General features: G+C 46.4%; 1 protein-coding gene across 1 annotated transcript in view; it reads left to right on the top strand.

Moving 5' to 3' along the window:
* The first annotated feature begins 3,232 nt into the window (after nt 1-3,232).
* Nucleotides 3,233-20,609, top strand: part of LOC147664193 (uncharacterized) — an 81,719-nt gene continuing 64,342 nt past the window's right edge. The window contains exon 1 of the mRNA XM_086949942.1: nt 3,233-3,353. The gene's annotated coding sequence lies outside the window, so the exon portion shown is untranslated. The remainder of the gene's footprint in view (nt 3,354-20,609) is intronic.

Raw genomic sequence — 20,609 nt, 5'->3', positions numbered from 1 at the left:
TGCGTGGCCACACTGGTGGCCCAACGTGACATTCCCTGGAGAGGGTATTCCTCATAAGTTGCCTAACTTGTGGACACTGACCCTGTTGTTTATGTTTAGTGTGCCCTTGAGAACAATATTATGTTGGCAGTGCTGTTGCTATTGAAGATGGGTGTCATAAAGCAGAACTCTACCTCTCTTGTTGCCTGCCACTTCAGGGAATGTCAAAGTAAAACAGAACCGTTGGAATTAATTAGACATCGAGAGACTAGAGAGGACTGAGCCATGTTTCCGTACTATGACAAAAGGAATCACGAAATATTGACTCCGAAAGCAAAGCCCCAAAATATGTGAGTATGGAGTATAAATTATGGGTCCACCATTGAACGGGATTGTGTGGATATTCCCAGCATAAGGACTAGTATGCGATTGGAACTATTTAGCCTAACCTAATGGGCCAAGAATTAAAGCAGACCCGGTAACCTTTAATGTAAACAGAGAAGGGGAAAGGATCCCCTTCTAGTGCCTAGTGGCTGAATGGTACTACGAACTTCAGAAAAACTCTGCATTTTCCCTGATCGGCCAGCTGTGTGATACGTCACTATCCTTTCCTTTTCAATGTTGTATTTGAGAGCACTTTGAAGTACGTGAGTGCTGGGTGTGCGCATTCCCAGCACGACTCTTATGGATGTTTTGTCCCATATAAGAATCTAGGCCACATGCAGGGTGCACACGACAAATGCTTGCCTTTTAATTCATAAACCGGATTGCGGTCATGGTGGGGTGAGGGTCCTGCATATGTTGAAGTTCACGTTAAAAACTGCCACCTTTAGTGTCTCAATGCAGTTAAATAATATGATGTACTAAGCGGAAACATTGCCTTTTAGAAATACACTCTTTAAGAATGTTGACGAGTCTTCTATTATTCTGACTCCACGGTATTATCAATTCTTTCCTGCGGGTTTGGCTGAACCCAGGGCAGTAAAACACTCACCTCGTGTCATTGGCTACCATGTGTATCATTCCACCTTCCCAAAGGTACTTTCGTTCTATTGCATGAGAACTATTTACATCAGTAAAGTGCGTTCACTCATCACTCGGATTGTCAAATTCGTTCATTTAAATCGCATATGCATTCTACCCCGAAAGCTATCGATGTTGCTACTTTTCCCCCGCCCGGCAAAGCCAATGGAGCAGACCTTAATATGGCAAACAGCATTTGAGCTCCAGCCCTTGTAACATTAACTCCAGACATACAGCGTCGCAAATTCATGCTTGTTTTCACTTTCGATCCCTCCGTCCTTGTGCCCATGCTGTTCTGAGGGCCTAAGGCTGGCGAGGGACAGCCTTGCGACCGCAGAGGTAGAGGGGTAGCAGCAAAGAGGACGCCGGGAGGGAGGAGCTCACCTATAACCTCCCAGGAAAGGGGGGGGGTGGCCTGACCTAGCGTGGACCCGCCTCCCCGCCCCCTCCAACCCAAGGGCTGGCCTCGGTTCCCTGCGCCCTACTACGGGGTTTGCCCTCCCATGGGGGTCCCTTGCAGGGACCTCGGGCAATCTTCAGAGGTTAAATCTGTGATCACTGAATACTCATGGCTTATCAGGGTGTTCAAAAGGTCCAGTGTTAACAGCACACAAAGGCAGTGATAGACAGTGCAGGAAGGGGGAGTGTCAGTGCAGGGAGTGAGTGTCAGTGCAGGGAGTGACTGACAGTGCAGGGAGTGAGTGACAGTGCAGGGAGTGAGTGACAGTGCAGGGAGTGAGTGAAAGTGCAGGAAGGGAGTGTGTGAAGTGCCAAAAGTGAGTGACTGGCAGTAAAGGAGAGGAGTGAGAGAGTGACAGTGTGTCTCAACCCTGTTTTCCTCCAGCCTCTGCAACCTCTGATCATGAAAACTCTAACCCTGCTGTCTATGACCTTACTGTGTGTGACACTGCCATGTCAGCCCATGCACCTCGCCTCTTGCTGTGATGTCCCTGTCCCACACTTCTTCCCCCAGCCAAACCTTGTGTTTCCCCTGCTCCTACTGACATCAGTGCTATAGTTGTTGGAGGCTTACTCCTAAACTTTCTTCACCTCTTCTGTGCATTTTTGCTTTGCTGGAGAGACTCTGCTCAATCACTGTTGGCTCAGATGTCAGTGAACCCTGAATCTACCACCTTGCAGGGGGTGAGTATCAGTGCAGGGAGTGAGTGTCAGTGCAGGGAGTGACTGACAGTGCAGGGAGTGAGTGTCAGTGCAGGAAGGGAGTGAGTGTCAGTGCAGGGAGTGAGTGACAGTGCAGGGAGTTAGTGTCAGTGCAGGGAGGGAGTGATAGTGCAGGGAATGAGTGACAGTGCAGGGAGTATTAAACTCGAGGTTGTTGCTTTGTTTGTTTCTGTTTGGATCCGTGCTCTGCCTCGTTTCCTGGGTTGGGGGTGGCGGTTGTTGTAATTTTGTGGTCAAAGTCGAGCAGGAGGTATTGGGGCGCTTTACATGAGGCCCACTCACTTTACACACGGTCACCTTCACTTGTTCCAGACCCGGGCGATGGAGTGATTTGCCCAGAATCACAGGTCTGTGAGCCGACGCCGGGATTCGACCCAAAGACTGCAGCTCTGGCCGCTACGCCACATCGTTTTGGGTTTGTGTCTCTCACACGTGAAGTGCAGGATGTGGATTTCTGGTGAATAACAACATTCCTAATTGAGAAAGTCTATTTACCTTTTGAGTGTTTTAGGCTCATTTATGTGAAAATACTCAGTGTTATTGTCCGGTGACTGTGGCAGTCTGCGCATGTGCGGAGGAGTGGTGTCCAGCCACTTCCGGTGTCTCGGCAGTCTGCGCGTGTGCGCAGAAGCGGTGTCCAGTCACGGCCTCTGTCTCGGCAGTCTGCGCATGTGAGAAGGAGCGGTGTCCAGCCACTTCTGGTGTCTTGGCAGTCTGCGCATGTGCGGAGGAGCAGTGTCTGACCGCGCTAAGTCAAGTTACAGTGTGAGAAGAAGGACTCAGGGTCATCAACGGCAGAGTCAGCAGGAGCAGATCCCGACTTCACTTCCTGCCAATTGATGAGTACGGCCCAATCATGGGGAAACTTGTGTTCCGGGTCAGGGGCCACAGAGTCAGCACAAGCATTAGATGCTGATACCTTCCGGCTTCTTTTTCTGTTCAGCTGACTGCGGAGGCGGAAGGACCCCCTCTCCGGGTGTCTGTGCAGCTATCTTCAGACCCTCACCGACGCCCCCAGATCTGCCCCCCACCCCCTCAGACTCCAAACCAGCCCCTCCCCTCCAGGAGGTGGAGAGAGTCTTCTATATAAAAATCCGTGCATACTGTGCTGCTTTTTACTGCTCTCTGGGAAATCCTGCATGTTGCTTTGGATTTCACTGCACACGGAGGTATTTACAGCTTAATCTTTACATTTGTGCACACTGGATTACTTTTAATACTGTATGAGACATCTTTGCACACTGGACTGCTTTTGACAATACTGTGTGAAATCTGTGCACATTGTACGTGTTTATTACTTAACTATAAGAACTCTGTGCACACTGCATTGCTTTTCATGGCACTGTAAAGGATATTTACAGCTTAAAGAGGTAATCTGTGCACAGTGCACTGCTTTTACCACACTATAAGACATCTCTGTGCAATGTACTGCTTTTTACCACACTATAAGACATCTCTGTGCAATGTACTGCTTTTTACCACACTATGAGAAATCTTTGCACCCTGTACTACTTTTTACTACACTATGAGGACTATGTTCACAATGGACTGCTTTGTACTGCACTACAGGGGGGCATGCACAGTGAAAATGTGTACCCTGCACTGATGTTTACTACACTAGGAGAGATGCATTATCGCTGCACCACTTTATACTGCACTGTGAGAAATCTTTGCCACCACACTTCTTTACCTGCACATTTGAGGGAAATTTACATTCTCATTGTTGCTGAGATTGGACTCACGCGCCCATCGACGCGCAGGCTGCACCTGGGTGTGTCTGGCCAGAAAGAGGCACTTCCGCCTTCTACTCTGACTAGGAGGGTGTCCACTTCTCCTGCTCTGCCGCGGTCAGCAGCCCCCTCCTTTCTTCCTCTTCTTCCCTCTCTCTGTCTCGCTCTTCCTCACTTGCTGAATGAAAGCGTGACTTCAAGAAACGGCTATTACCCTATCTTTCCTCTCGTTTCCTTCATTTGTTCCCCTGTGAAATGGATCCAAAAGAGAAAGAAACACTTTTGCTGGAAATGTCGTCTTTTTCTCAAATTTTTCTATTCCAAAGTGCAGTCTAGGGATGAAGAGAAAAAAAGGTTAAAAATAAGAAAAATACAAAGTAAAGCAAAACAGAGGGGTCGCAAAGTGGCCAGATTGGTTTTATTCACACCTAAACACATTAGTGCCACTTCACGGAGTTTGCCAGTGAAACAGTACTTTCGTTTCCTCGTCTTTCTGTTGGTGCGTGGAGTGGAAAACGTTTAATGCAATCCTTATCGGCTGTTTTCCTTATTATAGTTTATAAAATGTGTGCCACGGCTCAGTGTTCAAGGATGTGGTCTTTTTAAATCATACTGCTTACGTTTTGTAAGGATATAAGCAATGGGAATTGAAACGGGTCCCTTCCTATTCCTGTAGTCATGTCCTTTACTTTTCAGGCAAAAACACTCTTTGATTTCTAAATATTGAGTGTAAAAGTGTTAAGGTAACCATGTTGTTCCAGTTAATATTACACAGGGATTTGGATTTGGATGGATTCGGATTTATAAAGCGCGTAGCTACCCAAGGGCGTCCCATGCTTTACTTAATCTTGCAATCCCCAATAAGTGTTTTCTTTTCCAGGAGGTTATTACTTTTTTTTTTCAGGCAGCATATTGCTCTTGTCGAGTGCATAATTTGAAATGAGTCGCATCCAGGTGTTTATTGCGGGGCACAATTGGGTTGTAGCTAAAGGTAGTGCAAGTTTTTCTCAGTGGACAAGTATATACATGATAGGGGTCATGCCCAAATTACTCTCAAATACCAGGGCAATAACATCAATGATGTAAAATCACAAAAGAATGGTATGGAGGGATCAAGCAAAAACACTTATTTCCAGTAGAGTACAATTAATTACCTTGCTAATCTCTATTCTTATTAAGGACAAATTAATTTCTGCTATTACAGCTTGTGTACGTTTCAAGTGACGGGAAAAGAAACACAGTATAGTCACAACAAACTCGTACATATACAGTTTTCATATATACACAATATACACATTGTAAGAAACGGGTTACCAAATCTCCAAGGGGGTAGCATGGAACCAAGCGAGCAGGCCAAACTACGGAGGACATGTGAAGCACTCACGCAGTACACACAGACGACACACCAGGCGCACCACAAAAGAGGCAGGACACCAGCTTGAGTTGGAAAAAGAAGTAGTTTAGTATCTCTCCAACCTGCAAGGCATAAATGCATAAACAGTGGTATCACAACACGGCGCCAACTGGCACCAGAGCCAAGTGTATCAGGGGGGATTATTTACATGGCAGGTAAGGGCTGAATTGGTAAGTCCATGGCTGAAATAAAGAAGAATGTTTAAATTGTCATTAAACCTGGGGTCACTATGGCGGGGCCAACTCAGGCTCTCATCCTTAGCAGTAGTCTGTAACTACAAAGTACAACTTTAGCATCAGGACACCCCATACAGTATAACTCCAACCCGACCCCTGTAAAGGAAAACTTCATGGCATCACAGCAAATCCCAACAGACAGGAACACCTGTAATAAATCAGCAATGCTTGCTTATTAACATGGGATAGAACCAGGGGCCTGGAATGACACGTCAGGCCAGCACCGGGGCAGGACACCTGCAGTAAAAGGGCACATCAACATTAGATATCGGTCTCATCACCTTAGGCTAGGGAGATGACCATCTCATCAGGGTAGTACGCTGTGACATTAGGCATTTAACCATAAGCATTTCAACACTGGCGCATTATTCCTGAGCAATACCCTGGGCATCCAACACATTGCGCACCTCACCAGTGCGTGCATTAGGCTCACTTAGGCAGGTATATAACATCCACAGGGGCCCACAACCTTATTTGTATAACAGCCTGGAGTCCGCGTAGGATCACCTAACAGGCGTGAAACATCAATATACATTAGTAACAGGTCACAACCATTCATGGGCAGGGATAATCAAGCATTTCCTCTAACCCGGTCACTTGTGCAGGAATAAACATTTCAGTTGGGCATGACTAGCCATTTCACCAGGCAGGGATGAGCCTCTCTTTATGTAAAGCAACCCTAGAAGTATATCCCTGTAAGAATCTAGGCGACATTTCAGTAGGGCGGCAAGAACAGCCTGCCATCGGAGGGTAAACAGCTCATCCGAGTACTCCACAGTCAATTCCTTACTTATTAACCCTCTTCTATGGGCAAGAATCACCAGGCAGTAACAGACCCCTAGTCAGGGGCTAACTTCCATGGCCCAGCAGCCTTTAGCGGTCCTCGCCCATGGTCTAGGCACTTGGGACTTAAACCCTGAAGACCCGTTCGCCCTGACCCAGTTCAGGGGGGCCAGTAGGCCTCACGGGGTTAATTGGGGTTGAGGTGGCCCAGTGGTAGTCTCCTGAATGACCACGATGCAGCTCCTACAACTGCGATGCCGCCGAGCGTGCTCCCGCAGGATTGGTCCGGGGGGGGCGGGCACCGATACGTGCCCCGATGCTTCCCACCCGCAGCTTCTCCCAAGGCCTCTGGCGATTCCCCACGTCCGCCCCACTCACCGGGCTCCTAGGCTCTGCCGACGTTAGGGGCTCTGGCTTTCCCTCTGCCGAGGCTCTCCTCCGGTGCTGCTCCTCCTCGCGGTAGCACAGACAGGCAGGGCAGTCTTGTGGCCGGCTTGGGCATGCGGAGCTCTCTTCCGTGGAAGGGGGGGGGGGCAGGCACCGACCACGTGACGCGATGCCCCCTCCTCCCTAACGACAGCCGGGCCCCTCCTTCCTCACGGGGGCCCGGGACTTTAAGGCAGCCTCCGTGAGGCTTCAGGCACAAACGGGACTCTCTCCAGAGCACATGGGGCCCCGCACCGGTGCCTCCTCAGCTTCACCCGGGTCCCTCCCCTTTCACACGGGGACCCGGGGCTTTCGTCGGCCTCCTCCTGCGGGGGCACTCACCGGCGGGGTGGGCATCCGCTCCGGTTCACGGCCACAATCGGGGCTCCCCCTCGACCACGGGGTCCCCGCTCTGGCGCTTCACCTGGGTCCCCCTCCTACCTCACGGGGACCCAGGGCTTCGGGTCGGCTCCTCTTCTCTGGCAATCCCTGCGTGACCTTCCAGGGGCATGGCCGCGCAGGCCAATCCGTACGCGGCGGGCTGGGGGCGTGGCAGGTGACGTTACCGGCGCCCCAGCCACGTGATGCTGGCCAGGCCGGCCTCAGGCCTATCGCGGCCCTCACTCAACTCCAGCGGCCCTCTCCTGGCACTGGGGGCCGCCGCAACGATACCCACCACAGTGGGGGGGGGGTCCCTCCATGGCGGCGCCGCGGCGGTGAGATCGGGGGCACAAGGGGTAGGCTCCCTTTATTTAATTATTTATATGGCGAACAGCGCGCCAAAACGAGGGTAGGCTCCTCCAGCTCGATTCCCCTCACAGTCTCCTCAGCAAACGGCGCTATTCACAGCACACCGCTCCTCCCTCGGCCCACACAGCTCTCTGGGCCACCAGCACCCCGGGGGCCACACCAGTCACAGGACACAGTGCTTTAGCACGCCAAAGTTCCTCGGGGGCACAATCCTCCCCAGGCGGCTCTTAAAGGCCCAGCACTTCCAAAGGGGGCCACAGCTTCAACAGAGGGGGTAGACAGTCCCACTACTCACCTCCTGGGCGCTTCTTCCACGCAGCGCTGGCATAATTCACTGTCCCCACAGTGTCAGGGACCTGGGTAGGGGCCCTTCTTCGTCAGGGGCCCGGGGGACAGCAGGGGGGGGGGGTTTAGGGGTGCAGGGCCCAGCTCACAGGCCCATGTGGCGGTAACACCTCGCAACAGGTCCCCTCTCTTTCCTGTCCCAGCTCTGTGTGACTCTCTGGTGGCACATCCCCCTTACTTATACCCTCCTCCCAGGCAGTGCCAGAACCTTCTAGAATGTTGGCAAAGCTGGCCTAATTAGGCTCAAGGTCAGGGGTTGAGCACCCTGGGTGCCAGGCTTTCCCTCCAAAAGCTAGGGGTGGCTGGGTAATATTATCTAGACCGCTGACCTATGACAGTCCAGTAGCAAAACCCATGGCCATGGCATCCATTTTAAACACAGAACATTTCATTCAGGCGCATTTCTAAAATCGGGGAAATTTACAAGGGCTCACACCATTACATGACATTACATTTTAATACAGGGCAACTCCTACCACACATGGCCTATACAGGTTTATTACCATGGGGGAGACATCCTAGACAAGGGGGTCGAAAGCGAAAAATTTTGGGCCAAGTCCAACACACATCTTTACACAAACAATTAAATCACACTCATATATATGATACACTACATATATACAATATATACAACATATACAAAATATATCAAACACATACATATATCAAAAATAAAAAAAACAATAAATCAATGATTGGTTCCCCTACTGAGAACAAAACAAACAGCTTGTATACTCTTAAATCAGAGCAATACACTATAAAGTAGTCCCTACTGCGCCATAGGAATAACACCTCAAAAGATATTCAGGTGGTGCTTTACTTTATTCACAAAATTCTACGTGATGGGACTCCTTTTTCTCAGTGGGGCAGTATGGTGTTCAGTGGGGGTGAGAATTTGGCTCTATGGCCAGAGATGCCGAATTTGGAACTGGTGAACCAGGTTCAGCATTCATTACCAGACCATTCTCCTTAGGGAGCATATTCCCATGCTAGACCTTAGAAGGCCCCACTGGACCTTAGAAGCCCTATTGTCTTAGCACCAGCAGGTGGACCCTAGCAGTGGCAGGTATGGGTTAACCTTAAAGGTTACCACAATCCATACCGAAGTTCACCTCCAGTCTTGCAGGCAGGCCTATGAAGCAGCACACCCTATAGCGACAGTGACTTTGGCACTGAGGTCACATAACCCTTGAGGCCAGTCCACCTCACCCATTGGTGCCTCCATTAGCCTTGTTTCAGCAGTGGTAGGGCAACTCGTCAGAAATAGACAATGCAGGATTTGCACCCACACCAAACTAAGTTTGCAAACTTCACGGTCCCTCTGCTTCAGGCACAAGCTCTTTTAACATCTGCTTGTGCATTAGGGGTTGTGTATCGTTTTAATCCACATTAACAAGATCTTCAATTGTTGGGTATGTCAAACTCTCTCTTTTCTACTTAGGCATATCTGTCTACTTGGGTAACATAGCTTAAAAACATTGCCAAAATCAAAAGCTCTGATTAAACACTTATAAGGTCCCAAAGGTGAGACCTATTGGCTATGCCATTGCTTGTTAATACATGTAAGTTACCCCTATGGTAGGCCCTGGGTAGCCCTAAGAGCAGGGTGCAGTATTTAAAAAGTTGGGCATGTGATTTTACGTTTTACATGTCCTGGCAGTGAAAAGCTCTTACGTTTGTTTTTTACTACAGCGCAGCCTATCTCTCTCTCCTAGGATAACATTGGAGTTGCTGTGTTACATTTTAGAAGTGTAATTTCCCAATGGGACGAGATGTTTGGTTCAAGTTTGGTGTCTCTGGAATCCTAATTTGAAATCCTAACTCATGTTGAAGTTGAATTTTAAATTACAATTCTGAAAATGACACTTTTAGAATGTTGCGATAAAAATTAATGGGGTTGCCCCATGTCCATCAGAACCTGGGTATCTAATGATATTGGCTACAATTTGTTCAGTTAGGTGTCGCAATTGCTTGAATGAAAAGACAGTTCTAGAATACATCACCAAGGTATGCAGATCAATATATGGTCTGGAAAATTAATGAAACAAAACACACAACATATTTTATTCATTTATTTTTATTTATAGAGTTTTGTATAGCGCGAACGTGACCCAAGGGTATCAGAGCATTTCACAGTTGCATGTGTTACAGTTAGAGTACAACGGTATAGTAGTGTTAATATATATTAGAGTCCGGTATATGTCTTTCTTAGCAGTTTCAACAATAACACATTTAGGATCTGTTTAGTGTACAAAGGTGTACTTCTAATCCTCTCCGAATGATCCCGATGTGTATTGCCATTAAGTTCTACATCAGGATTCCAGAGTAGTACTGATGGAAAGTCTTGCCTAAGGGAGGAACTTGTTCATTAGGAAGATCTTCGCTTCCCTCTTGAATGTTGCCGTGTTTGGAATTTTTCTAATGTTTGGAGGAAGTGAGTTCCAGATTCTTAATTCAAGACCTTCCTGAATCAACGCTCGGCGACGGGAGGTAGTGTCTGTCCTCCGCGCATGTGCAGTTGTTCACCCAAGGCCTCTGTAACCCGTGCTCCGCCGCAGTTGTGATCCACAGGCCCTCTTTAATCCGCGGTAGGCTGTGTTAATTCAAGACCTTCCTGAACCATCGCTCGGCGGCAGGAGGCTGTGTCGGTCCTCAGCGCATGCACAGTTGTTCATCCACAGGCCCTCTTTAACCCGCGCTCCGCCCTGGTAGGCTGTGTCTGTCCTCAGCGCATGCGCAGTTGTCATCCACAGGCCCTCTTTAGTTCCGTCCTGGTGTTACGAAAAGACCTTTGAAAGCTCAGCAGGGCCAGCCAAGGATGCCAGACCCACAACAGGGACCACAGCACCCATATTAAACCCCAGGTGAGGTCATGAGATAGAAAGATTGAATACCTAATTATTATATAGCTAAACATGAACAACAAGCATTGGCATAGCCAGTAGGTCTCGCTTTTGGGACCTTACAAGTATTTAGTTATGCAGCACAATATCCTTGGTGCAACAGCATCAACTGTTGCATGGCTAAACGCTTATAAGGTCCCAAAGGCAAGGCCTATTGGCTATGCCAATGCTTGTTTTCATTGGTTCCTGTTTGTGCCTTTTAGAGATGCATGCTTCTGTTTCGTCCTCGAGTCTAACTACTTTTGCCTTTTGTTGATCTAGGTCACAGGTACTCACAAACATTTTCCCGGAGGCCACAAAGTTTGGTCTAATGTGTGACCGAGGGCCGCACTGATGCCAGCAGGGGTGTAAAGCTGGGGTAGGGAAACAAAGCATGTATATCTAGTGGCTGCCTTCAAGAATGAAGGTGTTCCTAAAGTTAAGGGCCTAGTTACTTCCTTTTCCTAACTGCAATTAACCTTTAAATAAGTGTTTGCTGTATATGTACGTTTTTTTTCATGTTAGTTCTGAGTCAAGTAAACGGCAGCCCAGTGCTGCTGCTGCCCAGGGGTCCGCATGTAAAGACCTGGAGGGCCTTATGCGGCCCCCGGGCCGTGCTTTGAGTATCACTGATCTAGATCCTCCCGGCGACCGTCCCAGCTACATGTGTTTTTCCATGTTCTTCAAAAAGGGGTTGGCGTTGAGCGGGGGTCTCTGTATCTCCTTTGCTCTCGGTGGTCCCATGGGAGTAAAAGCTGCTCATTCTGCTAATCCTTCCCTAACTTTCCAGAAGTGTCAGAGCAGACAGGCTCGCTGAGTCATTCTTGGTTACTGAGTGAGTCTGTTACATTTTTGCAACATTTCTTCAGCGAGTCTGTTTATTCCTAATGTATGGTGACAAGATGCTCAGATCAGATTCTTCCTGTTTCCCTTGCTAAGCCATAGCGCGTCCATTGGGGGGAGTGGGAGTGGTAGAGCTGGGGCTCCCACCCTGCACGGCTCAAGAAGCTGCCATGGCTTAACAAGAGAAACAGGAAGAATCAGAGAAACTGACACAGATCAGACACAGGGTACCAGAGAGTACTAACTGAGAACTTGCTTGTTTGCACAGTCTTTTTAAGCCAGAGTATTTTGAATGATTGAATGTAACGCTTTTAAAGTTACTCTGAGCGCTTCTAATACAATCGCATTTTAAATGTAAAGCTCTTTGAAACAAATGTTTTTTTTAAACTGAAATTGAATTGAATGCTCACTCACTGTGGCGAAGCCTGACTTACTTACGTCGAACAGTAGAACGGGAGTTAGGCGGGGCAGGACCAGTGAGCACAGCTGAGAGGACTCGCCCTCGTGGGGAGCGAGGGACAGGTCAGCACTCTAGTAGTTAAGCAAAAGCCTACTTATGGTGCCCGCAGCACCGACGCGCAGCGGTACGCTGCGGGCGTACCTTAGGCAAGCCCGTCTGTGTCCGGACATGATCAAGGGCAAGGAACCATGCGGATTCGTCCCAGAAAACGGTATGCTCATCACATGTGATGGAGCAGTATTACTCTCGTTGAGATACTCGGGTAGAGCCCATTGTGAGATGATTCTAGCGCCAACAAGCTTGATAGGGAAGAAGAAGTCATGCCCTCTCTGCCGGACTAAGTTTAACTCAGGCAGGATTGAAGGGCCACTACAACTAGATAGGCGCACAAGGAATGAGCAATGGGAAATGGGACTTATTAACAGTAGATCCTTGCCAGCACACACCACAGAAATCATAATGCTAATAGAGAATGAAGAACTTGACATTCTCTTCGTTACTGAAACGTGGTTAAAAGACTGGTCCGCCCCTGACATAATCCAAGGACTAACCCCAGATTTCCTTATCCAAAGACGAGATAGGATGGGAAAAACGGGAGGCGGGGTAGCAATCATTTACAAAAACGACTATGAAAGCATGATATCGTCCATTACCGCCTCCAACAGTGAAACTGTACAATTCAGCCTAAAACATCGGCTACTAACTCGTTTTCAGGCATATTGCTCTATAGACCCCCAGGACCCCCCACTACATTCCTAGAGGAATTTCCCAGCCTAATAGCAGACATGGTGGCCAGCAAGAGCTCCATTACATTATCGGGGAACTTTAACTTCCATCTGGATGAACCAGCTAATACCACAGCAGTTAGATTAATTCATGACATGGAGGCCATGCAACTGAAACAACTGATAAACATAAGCACCCATGTAAAGGGTACCATACAAGATGCCATTTTTAGGTCTCGCATAAGCAGCGCACATGTGCTGCATAGGAGGACCTTTAGCCGTTGTTCTGCTCTTTTTTGTAGGCACATACTCGTGCTTGTGGCGGCATCCGCCTTGCGGGAGCAAGGAGGGGCACGCCACAAGCATGAGTGTGTGCTTCCAAAAAGAGCTGACTGCGAGCGCACGCACGCTGACATTCTAACGTGCCACAAGTGCATGCAGGCACTACTTGCATCTTCAAATGGCACTTGCTTTAACAAATCTCCTCAAAGATTGCTCCTACAGGGCTCTGCACTGAGCACCACACTTTTTAATATCTACATGCATCCTCTTACAGGGATTGCACAAGAATTTGGTCTATCTAGTGTTGTACGCGGACGATACGCAACTTGTATTATCAGTGACGAACGGCCCCCACTCCCTACACAACAACCTAGGCCGTGCATGACACGAATAGCTGAATGGATGTGTAAATAGTCCCTTAAACTGAATGGGGATAAAACTGAACTTATGTTCCTGGGAAACAAAACAGTCCCCAGGAATCTTATAAGCTGGCCTACTCAGTGTGAAGAACGACCAACCCCCAAGACTGCCATCAAAATCCTGGGAATCTGGCTAGACAAACTTTTAAGCATGGAGATCCAAGCAAAGAAACTTTCAGGCAATTGTTTTGGCTTACTCCATATGCTTCATAAAATTCTCCCCATCCTACCTGAACAATCTCGTAGAATTGTCATCCAAGCATTAATCGTGTCACAGCTGGCCTACGGGAACTCGCTGTATCTGGGGGCACCAAAATACGTAATTAACCGGTTGCAGGTAGTGCAGAATGCCGCAGCAAGAACCCTGCTACAAATCCCGAAACAGCAGTCAGCCAGGGCAGCCCTGAGGACACTTCACTGGCTTCCAGTCCAGGCTAGGATCAAGTTCAAGGCACTGGGTATCGCCCACAGAGCCATGAATGACAGAGGACCGGCCTTAATCCCAAAATTGGTTACACACTATACTCCGAGTAGGACCCTAAGGTCATCAGAGGATCTTCTTATGCAACAGGGCAGAATAAAAAGAGCACGATGGGGAGGAAGGCCCTTCAAGCACTTGGTTCCTAAAATGTGGAACACACTACCCAGGGACATGCGCATGATAACCAACGAATTAGCATTCAGGAAAAGACTCAAAACATTGCTCTTTCCCTAAAAACTCCCGATCTCAGGCAACTTGACTTAGTCCACCGTAGTTATGTTTCTCTTAGCGCTGGGAAAACTAAGGGCAGCTATGCACTTTACAAATACATACACATCTTATCCGAGCCTCTTGTCACAATGCATTTAGGAATAAACAGACTCACGGAAGAAATGTTGCAAAAATGTAACCATTTCACTCAGTAACCAAGAATGACTCAGCGAGCCTGTCTGCCTCCGACACTTCTGGAAAGTTAGGGAAGGATTAGCAGAACAAGCTGCTTTTACCCAGAGCAGTGAATGAAAGTCTGCGCATAAAAAGCAAGTTACATTGCTATATTGATTAGACAAAGAAGGTTTAAAACAATATTACACTTTGCCATGATTAGAGTGTGAAACATGATAATACAAAACAATATGCAGTTTGAGGTTACAATATGAATTCTTGACATCGTTCATTTAATTAATTCTGGCCCGAGAGGTCCTGACAGTCTAGGGGAAGGAGGGCGTCCATGTTTTTTGCAGGTGGGAGTGGGGGGAGGGCTCAAGTTTTGTTACACCACTGACCTGCACAGAAGCGTAATACACAAAACTTTGTGAGTCAGCTCTTGTCTCTGTGCCTCTCAGAGAGCTCCCGAACTTGGAAATTTATTATCTACTAGCTGCAGGAACATGAGTTATCCACAGACCACTGTCAGGGAAAGCCATAAGCAGCAGCTAACTTAAAGAAACCCTTCTAATCCCATTCAGGAATGAGAGGACTGAAAGTAGCCAATCCAATCCCGATCCAAAAGACTTTATTCGGATAGGAACGTATCCATAAAAGTAACACATGTACAGGATAAAAACCATTAGAAAACTAAACTAAGATAGCAATGTCCAATCCATAATGTAGCAAAATACAGTAAACCTAGGTAAGGTGCATATTGTGAATAGTACAATACGAATGACTTCATAGATCGCACATAGATTTCCGTGCAGCCGTAGCTACTCTCAAAATGGTGCCAATGCGCAAGATCAATGCAACATTGTCCAATTTAAATTTGCAGTCAAGAGCGTCTGTTAAATTATCAGATGACAATTTTTTAAAATACATAATTAACAACCATTGTGCATATTTCATATATTATTTACTAAAGACTAAAAAGTGTAAAAGCGTTTGACCGCTGTGAACATCACATGGACATGGCAGGGAGTCAAGTTTTGCGTTATAGTTATAGGGAAAACAAAGCAAATATCTTACTGTCCCAGCTCTTAGACGGAATAGGAGGCCTCTCTCCCATTGGGACATCGGTAGTGCGATATCACTTGGTAGGCAATGCTCAGGGTACTCAATGGATATAAATATGCAACAGTTTTTTTATTCAATTCCCTTTCTAGTCTTTCTGCGCTATAAAGTGCGTACAGTGCTGTCTTTAAAATGTTTCTGTCCATTGTTACAGCCGTGTTTGAGTTGGCAACGAATCTACCAAGGTTAACGCTTTCCAGACTCTTCACTACCCCAGGAAGCCATGGAATATCCATCCCTTTCTCACAGCGAAGACTATCATCTATTATGTCCCTTTGTTAGAGAAGCCTCGGGATTCTTTATTATGGCTAGCCAAAATAGTGCAGGGCGGGCCCTTATGATGTCTTCAATGTATCCTAATTTCAGTTTGCCATGACATATGTAAAGAGGGGTGGAGATTGGAGCGCCCAAGAGTTTTCTACAAAATCTATTTTCCTTTGATTGGACGCAAGAGCATTTGGCAACACCCCATACCTCTGCCCCTTAGCTCGCTATTGGTACACACTGGTTCTTAAAAATCTTTAAAATGGCTGCAATTGTTCCCGATCTTTTAGGGCGGGGAGACTGAGGATTGAGTTAAAAGCCCTCGAGAACTTACTTTCACAATATGCCAAGTATTCCCACCAGGTGCCGTTCGCAGCGAAGACCATTCCCAGATAAGGGGAAGTAGCAGTGCAAGCTAATTTTTGGTCGCCCAAATAGATAAAATTTAAAGGACATTTCCTTGGCCCACAAGGTATTATAAAAGATTTCTTAAAATGTGTGCATAAATCTAAGCTGGACATAAAATCTGTGAAACCTGAAAGTAAAGTGCATAGTGCATTTGGTGTGTGACCAATTAAAACTGCATCATCTGCATATAAAAGCACGGGGAGAGGTTTGCCTTGAATTCTGGGAACATCATTAGTTAGTGTGATCAGTGATTTATGTAAATTGTTTTTATATATGATAAATAGAAAAGGGGCCAGAACACACCCCTGTGTGACCACTCTGTCTACACTGATGTCATTCGAAACTTCTCCCCCACCACCAATCCTGACCCGCGCTTTCAGGTCCGTATGGAGATAGGCCAAAAAATGAACAAGGGTCCCTTCCAGTCCATATTCTAAAAGGATGGACCATAGACGGGACCTATTGACAAAATCGAAAGCTGAGGACTGGTCTATAAAAGCTAAGTAAAGTGGCGAGTGCTGTGCAAAAGTGTACTTCCCTATCATCAAATTAAGATTAAAACATTGCTTGTTCATGCCAACTTTACTCCTGAAACCTAGTTGGCATTGTTCTAAAATCGGATTGTCCTCTGTCCAGGTTAACATTTTTGTGTATAAAACTCTGCCTAAAATGTTAAGGGTGTTATCTATGAGGGAGATCGGTCTACAGCAACAAGGTTGTGTGCAATCGCCCTTTTTAAAAATGGGATTGATCGTGCTAGTACACCATGTCTTAGGCAGTGGGGCATTGGTTAGATTATTAAAAATATTTAACAACAGTGGGGCCCAAAAATCTGGTTTAAATTTAATAAGATCGATGGGCAACCCATCAGGGCCTGGAGTTTTATTGCCCGCACTCTGACATATAGCCTCCTCAACCTCGTTTATTGATAATGAGACTCCAGGTGCCACCCTTTTCATAAAAGGGTCGGATTCAAAAGCAGGCTCTTGGTAAATAGTGGGAAAGTGACTTTCCCAGGTAGTGCTCATTATGTTGGATCTGATAGAAGTGAACGTTTGTCCCATGGATCTTAACTCTTTAAGGGTAGTCCAAAATATATTCCCATTATTTAAGCTGGCAGCATTAATGAGCGCATCCCAGTGCTCACCTAATAACTGTTCCTTCCTATTAGCAATAGCCTGCTTATGTTTCAACCTTAAGGACTTGACGAAATCATTACACCTAGGGTTTTGAGATAGGGCCTTGTGGAGCTTCCTGTTGGCAATTGAGCACTCCTGATTGAACCATCTGGGTTCGCGCTGTACTGTAGAAATGGGTTTGGACAGCAAGGATTTAATGGCTTCACTGAGTTCGGTAAAGGCGCTGATAGCCCCTGGGTGTGGAACAGGGCCTCTAAACAGATGTCAATAAGATTCATGTTTCCCCTAACCATAGAACTGAATTAGACCGCGTTATTAATACCCCGCCATACCAGTCTACGGTTATCTGTGGATGGTGATAGATCGACTTAGTTCCACGCCAGAAACTCTGGACGGTGCTTTCGGAATTGGGTGTTCCCCCTCCTCTTCTGAACATGATAATCCGACTCCACACTAAGAACTTTGCCCAGGTCAGGTGTGGGAAGAATGGATCCTTGTCAGCTAGATTCCCCGTTGGCAGGGGGGTAAGACAGGGGGTGTCTGGCGCCCACCCTCTTTTGCCTTTATGTCAACGGGGTAATCACACACCTGAACGGAGTATCTGATGGTGATGTTCCAAAACTTCATGGATGCTGGATTTCTGCGATTATGTTTGCGGATGATACGCTACTTCTATCAAAGACTTCTATGGGCATCCAGCAAGTTCTGGACGGTTTTGTGTCTTTTTGCCGAGACCGGGGATTGGAAATAAACACCATGAAAACAAAATTCATGATTTTCAATCCCCCAGTAATAACACGTCCAAATCCGGTGATAGATGGAGTCCGCTTAGAAAGGGTTCAGACATTCGAGTATCTGGGTCTTACCTTAAATGAAAGCATGACTTGGGTGCAACATCAAATAAAATCACAACTCAAGTTGTCCCAGAAAACGGGGGGTATCCTAAAGCTCCTAAGTAAATCCCCTGTCAAACCAATTGGCCCACCCCTGGAAATTTACATACTGCAGGCCCGGGGTGCTTTAATTTATGGAGGTGAATTGTGGGGTTATAAATGTGGATCTGCAATAGCTGCCACAGAAAATACATTTTTAAGACAGTTGGCAGCGCTGCCCCCTAGCACACCACTTTTGCCGCTAAGGATGGATTTGGGACTTAGACCTATAGATGAGGAGCTGGGTCTCAAACCGCTAACCTTCTGGCAGAGACTCTGGGTCACGGCAGAGCTCAGGAACTATAAGCAAGAGCTTGCTGAGGTTCTAAGGCTGCCGAATGCGGGCAAACTACCCTGGCTCAAGTATGTAAGAGACGAGCTAGAGAAAATAGGCTTGGCGCCACTATGGTCTGACCCGGAACATTCGTGCTCTAAAATTTCACGCAAGCATTTGGCCAAATTGTACCATGACAGCAAATTAACTGCCCTTATATCGAAGTCTCAATTAGGCACCCTGTCTAGTAGGTTTTTAATGAGCAAAGATTTTTATCAATTCGAGTCTGTCCTCGACGATGTTAGTCCTGTTGTTTCTAGGAAGTTGTACCTCCAATGGAGACATGGCTCTTTACCCATTAGGGCTCTTACGAGCAAGTGGTATCCATCCTCCCCCAAAAATTGTCCAGGGTGTATCTCGGAGCTGGAAAATGAAATACATGTTGTTTTCTTCTGCCCGGGCTACCGAAAATGTAGAAGGAGGTGGATTATCCCCCTATGTAAAAATATGGGGATTAAGCAATGTTCGGAAATTTATAGAATACTTAAAACGGATGTCTCCCCTCTAATTGTCTTCGTTGTAACGACATTTTTGACATCAATGTGGAATACGAGGAGGAAGTATGTGAACATTGTTTGAACTAGGATCCAGCAACTTCCCCCTTGTAGACATCCTGGAAGCTGACTTTTAATTGAGCGCCAAGAAACCGCTGGTGATAGTGCGCGTAATAAATAATTTTAATAGAATAATAATAATAGAATTAATTTTTTTAATAGAATGGATGGGAAAGTTGGAATGGCCGAATGTATGTATTTATAATGCTCTTTGTCACTCACTGTGAGGTAATGACACATTGCTAGAAAACGTTTTAATTCTCCTTTTATTGTTTATTTAAATGTATTGTATTATTTTTAACTGCATAATCTATGTGATCTCTTTTATGACAACATTGTCGAAATAAAGACTAAATGAATGAATGATAGATCTCCAGCATCACCAACCATAGAACTGAATCGGTCTGCGTTAGTAATGCCTCGCCAGCTCAGTCTGAGGTTATCTGTGGATGGTGACAGATCCCTAGCATCACCTTCAGTCTGAGGCGTTGGAACTGCAGACATCCGTAACGTTACTTGTATTGGGTTATGGTCCCCAAAGATTGTGGCCATAATTTTGGCTTTAAGCAAGCTTGCTTCTAAAGCGGGGGAGATAAAAAACATTATCAATCTTAGATGAACAACCCCTCCCTCTGAATGTCGGTTCGGGGGTGGGGGGGCATTATCTTTTGTAGTTGCATCAATTTCCATAACGTTAATTAAGTTAAGGGTGTTCAAATGGTCCATTAGCTCTCTACCCTGTTGCATGTTTGTCTGCTGCTGTATGAATATTCACTTGACCATGAGTAAGATAGCTTAGCATTAAAATCGCCCCCAGACAGATTCCTACTGACTTGAAAGAGTCTTTGGATTTTCCAATAGATGGGATACAATTACACAAATTTCTAAAATGCATATTTGGAACAGAATAAAAATCATTGTTATAAAAATTAATTATCCAAAAGGAAATTCCCCTAATAAATAATAGGCCTTGAACATTATTGTTATCTGTATGTACCGTTTTTATGCATCCCTCTGTCTTAATATTTACCCTGATTGATAAACCCCCCAAATGGTCGTCCCTGCTTGGGGGTTGTTGCTAGGATATTATGTCATGATTCAAACCACTCAATATGCAATTCTTTTGTGGCCCATGTTAACTGAAATAAAAGCATATCTTGGTCTTTAATAAGTTGTACCCAGTCTGGCTGGTGAAGTTTAGAGTACAACCTTGCAACATTCCAGCTTAAGATACGGAGGTATGAACTTGCTGAGGCCTTCGTTTGCATAGGGGGGATACGTGGGTTTTGGGAATAGTACACTCAGTTACTGGCAGGCAAGAGGTAACCTAATAGCAGAATCAATATTTTCCTTTATTTCGGATACATGGGAGCTTCTATGCCTTGATAGCCAGTCCGCACATTTATTGTGTAGCTGGTCCCATGGCTCATGCTGATCCCTCTTAAAAGTAGGTACTCCTGCCAGTACCAACGCATAAGGGCAAGCAGCGGGCGGCAGACTCAGGACATCCTG

This window comes from Lissotriton vulgaris, unplaced genomic scaffold (genome assembly GCF_964263255.1).
Source record: "Lissotriton vulgaris unplaced genomic scaffold, aLisVul1.2 SCAFFOLD_1066, whole genome shotgun sequence".
NCBI lineage: Eukaryota > Metazoa > Chordata > Amphibia > Caudata > Salamandridae > Lissotriton > Lissotriton vulgaris.
The sequence above is the reverse complement of the archived record's forward strand: the minus strand, read 5'-3'. Positions and strand labels throughout refer to the sequence as shown.